We start from the raw sequence: 4,920 nt of genomic DNA, 5'->3' as shown, positions 1-4,920 counted from the left end.
AAGGTGTGCATGGAAATTCAAAATGGCCTAACTTTTGATACCAAGCTACAAATTGGTCCATTCTTTTTGCAAAATGTTTCTCTTGATCAAGACATCTCAAAATAGCCTTTTCCATGCATGGGAAAAGTGTGTATGCTCATCATTTCTCATGTGATCATTTTGGAGGGAATTTCCACAATTCAAATTTGGCTTATGATACAAGCAAAACAACAATTCCATGATGATCCTTGGTTGATTTTAAGTGAATTCAGACCCTTGCATGGGACTATACACGTGTAATATGGCTTCATGAGCTTCATGTGAATTTTTTGCAATTTGCCTTACATCTCACTAATCATGATTAATGAATGGAAATTGTGATTAGCAGCATCATTAGCAAGGAGTATATAAGCCAAACCCTAATCCTAACAACCATAACAAAAAATTTCAGATCAAAAATTCAAGAATTCTCTCCATTTTCTCTCACTTCGAATTTTGATTTTCTCCACACAAACACCAAAAATTCTTGCATATTCTTGTTTATCATGCTTCATTGAGCAAGAATCAACCATTGGTTTGAGCAATTCAGTCAAGATTCGAACAGTTCAAGTGCAAACTCATAGCAATGGAAGTTGGAAATTGAGCTAGATCCAGGTGGGTTCAATTGTTTCTTTGTGCACAAAGCTTCAAGGCAAGAGCATAGGATTGGATCTCGAGCTTCACAGCCTGTGAAAGCACGATTTCAGCAACCTCCAGTTTCAGGTGATGCAAATTTCATCATCTCCTTTTGATGTTTTCTGATCATAAATGTGTAGATCATGCTTAGTAGATCATGGATATGTGTTTAGATTTTGATTTGGTCAAGTATTAAGCATGTATGATGAACTTCCAGTTTAGATCTAGGAAATGTTTTCGTTCGATCTGGAAAATACATGTTGAATTAGGATGAATTAATTTGATATTTGGAATGTGTGTTGCATGGCGGTTCGAACGGTATAAAATTTGTGAAATTCTGGAAAAAAAATCTGTTGATCTCGCCGGAATGTGGCCGGGGAAGACGACCGGAGCTACAACTCCGGCGTCTGGTTATTTTAGGGTTTGCCTTGCTGGATCCACGTGTGTGCCTTGCGTGTCCATTTGATTGGCTCTGTTTCCTTTGACCTTGGCCATGTGTATGTTGAATGCTGAGTGTGCTGATGATGTGTTTTAATGAAACGCGTCGTTTCATTTAGTTGTGCTGGCTGCCATGTGTGCGCCTTCGTGTGAGATTGATTGGCTATGGATCCTTTGACTGAGCCACGTGAGTGATGACTGCTGAGTGGCATGCCAACGCGTATTAGTGAAGCTGTGCGTTTTGATGTTTGAATGTGAGCCGTGGATGTGATTAGCGCGCTTCATCGTGTGGCTCTTGTTTTTTCTGATTTAATTTGAATTAATGTGTTTCCCTCCATATTTCCATGTGATTTCATTTTATGTTGCTTATTTTGTTTTAATCATAAAAAATAGGAAAATGATCCAAATGAACTCCAATTTTTTTCCTAGTTTTGTATGAATGTCTAGTTGTTTTTGGTATTAATTTTGTGAATTGTTGATGTCTGGTTTGTGATTTGTGAATTTTTGAATAAACATTGTGTTAAATTGATATGTTGTGTTCAATGCTTTGTGAAATCCTTATCTTTGAGCCAATTGGTTTGATTTTTTGCATGCTTAATGATCATACATGATGTGAATTTTTGAGCACTGGTTTGGATTTTTTCTCATACGCTATCATCATTGTTGACACATGAAGATGTATGTGACAATTTGTGTCACATTGTTGACAATCAATTTGTGCATTTTTGTTCATCTATCATTTGAACCTTTCTGGATTTGATCTTTTGCATAATGATTGTTCATGACATTAGAAACTCATATAAAAAATCTCAAGGTCATTGCATGCATTTCTATTTTGATTTGAATTTTCTAAATTGGAAGTTCACTTTGTGCATATTTTGTGATCATTGCATAGCATAGGCCATTTAAGATATTTGCTTATTGAATTGATGCTGGGCCTTTTGAGGACATTTTGTGACATGTTTGAATGTGCATTATGTGGAAGATTGAGTTCTGTTTTGATCATTTGGTTTGGTTTTGAACTTAGTCTTTGTACTAGTGTTTTGTGCATAAACTAACTGTGCTTTGTGTTTCAGGTTTGGACATGTAGCATTTATGGTTGATTTGTTCTCACTTTGTGAGATGCAAATGATTTGAATTCTAACATATGTTTGTTTTGTAGGATCTTAAGTGATGTGCTTGAGCCCTTGAGTTCATTTGAATGCTTGGGCATTGTTCATTGAGTTGTGTAACTATGAAAGATCCACTGTTTGTCTGTTGGTTTTCTGATTGAAATAGTAACTGTTTAACTTTTGTACAGGTACATTAGTTGCTTGCTTTTAGCTTTTGCTTGAGCTTTGGATTATGGTTGATACACCACTTAGGTAGTTATCTTCTTACTCCATGTAGTCTGGAAGTCTTGTTACCTTTTTGGCAGGCATTTTGCTGGCAAGTCCTCCTTAAGAGGCTCTGTTTGTGTTTGTTTACAATTGTGCCAAAGACCTCCAAGTTAAGGCATGTGTTACTTGATAAGACCTCCAAGAGTTGAGGCAATTGACGGATAAAAGGGATTAGTAGCCAATCCCCCGTTATTCAGTGAGTCGTTCATTATGCTCGCACTACGTGCTGATGCTTTTGAACATGTACCCAAGATCTTTGTCCAATGTCTGTCAAGTGGAATAGGATCTCACTTTCTGGATCCATACGCTTTCTTTTTCATGAGCTCACCCCGGCCAGGGTTAAGAGCATGAGGTCTCATCCTCATTACCATCTTGATCAGCTTCACCCTAACTATCAATGTTAGTGGTTAAGAGCTATAGATCACCCTTGTACAGTTTGGCTTGTTTGTCGAGGTTGACATGACCCGTCTTGACTAAAGCCCACCCATTTGTTTGAGCCTCTTGTATGTATATAGATTGTGATGTTTGCTTTTGATGTGTTTGCTTTTGATGTTTGTTTGTTATGGTTGGGAGTCGGATATAAGCCCATGTATTGGCATTCTGTTTCCTTTTTATGGTTGGGAGTCGGATATAAGTCCATGTATTGGCATTTTGTTTCCGTTTTGTTGTTAGGAGTCGGGTGTAAGTCCATGTATTGGCATTCTGTTTCCTTTTATTGAGGATCTCTTATGAGACTTGTGTGATTGCTTATGCTTTGTGCTTGCTTATTCCAAAGGATGGGAACTTACTTGGATCATCTCTATGATCTCAAGAGAGGAACTCCTAATGTGGTTTCATTCCATATCCATCACCTTTTTGTTCTCTTTAGAACTTAGACTTTCTTCTTCATTTCTCCACCCTAACCCAAGCCAAAAACCTTTTGTGCAAACATTTGACTTTGTTTTCAACATTAGAAACCTAAGCCTTATGCTTTTGATTTTCAAACTTTCTTTTCATAACACTCATTTTGAATTGAATCTTTAAGTCAACTTTGACCATTTTTGTATATACTTCTAATTGGTAAATATAACCCATTCAAATTTCTTTTGTGGTTCCATGTCCACTTTCTTAATCAAATTTTTCATAACCTTTAGCTATTAGGTTTGAGTTATCTTTGTGGTAGATGTAATACTCACCTATGTCCTTAGTGATTGGGCAATAAGTCTTCCATGCTTATTATAGGGTTAACCCCTCACTAGCATGTTGAAGCTATCCTCACATGGTGGACTTGTGGTTTTTCAGGTTGAGTTTTCTCCCTTTGATAACAAAAGACCTTAAGGCTTTTGGACCAATCAATCCACTCATTTGTTTTGAGATTTTTTACCCGAACTACGAGGTTTTGATCCTAATCTTTTTATAAGAGGGTACGTAGGCAATGGGTTTATCCATCCAAACACAAAAATGTAAATACTTGTATATTCTTTTCTCATCTCTTCAATCATGTTTGCACAAATAAAATTTTCACAAACAATAACCTTTGCAACAAGTGTGAAAAGGGATCCCTAGGAGTACCTAGGATGTTTTGGGTGCCTAAAACCTTCCCATTGCATAACCAACCCCCTTACTCAGATCTCTGTTTCTTTTACTAGTTTTGTTTGTAAAACTTTTAGGTTTTTGTTCGCTTTCTAACCATTCCTTTGGATAAATAAAAGTGCGGTGGCGACTCGACTTTGTATGATTTATCTTGGATTTAGTCAATATCTCCAATGGTAACGAATACACCGCTACACCCACCCATACCAAAGGAACAAACTTCATTTTTCTCTAAAAATTTCAGATCTGAAATTCAATTGCATTGATTGATTTTTAAGATCTAAAGTTCCTAGACCTTCTTCATTTGATCCATTGAAGCTTCTGTTTGCAAAAGGAACCAAAGAGAGTGACTCAATTCTTCACAATCCAAAGGTTTTGCTCAACTGAATTTTGCTTCGAATCTCATCATACATTGCTCCATTTGCCTTGATCTTATGTTGTCTGAAGTCCTCTCTATAGAGGCATCATTATTATGTGCTTAATTGTTGAAATCGAGATAGTTCAGTTGAACACCACCAAAGTTCCATCTCTGATTTCTCTCTTAATAGGAATCTAGAGTGGAATTGAGTGGCATATGAGTGATGTACATCACTTCACCTTTCGAATGGTTCCTGGATCGTGCATTTTAGTTAACATTTTTTGACCTGCAATTTTGGATCTCCACCGGAGCATGCCGGAGAAGACGGTGGCGCTAGCCACCGTCTGGTCTCCAGATCAGATCTGGACCGTCCCTTTCCATTTCCAGATCTAATCTCAGCAGTCCATTGTTATGACTTTCGTTTATTCTTTATGCTTCTCATTAACCGAGGTTCATGATGCGCGCGCTTGCCAATGCCATTGGATCCTCCACGTCATTTAATGAGATACAATCCAACGC

This window comes from Lathyrus oleraceus, chromosome 7 (genome assembly GCF_024323335.1).
Source record: "Lathyrus oleraceus cultivar Zhongwan6 chromosome 7, CAAS_Psat_ZW6_1.0, whole genome shotgun sequence".
In the NCBI taxonomy this organism is placed as follows: domain Eukaryota; kingdom Viridiplantae; phylum Streptophyta; class Magnoliopsida; order Fabales; family Fabaceae; genus Lathyrus; species Lathyrus oleraceus.
Note: the sequence above shows the minus strand (reverse complement) of the source record.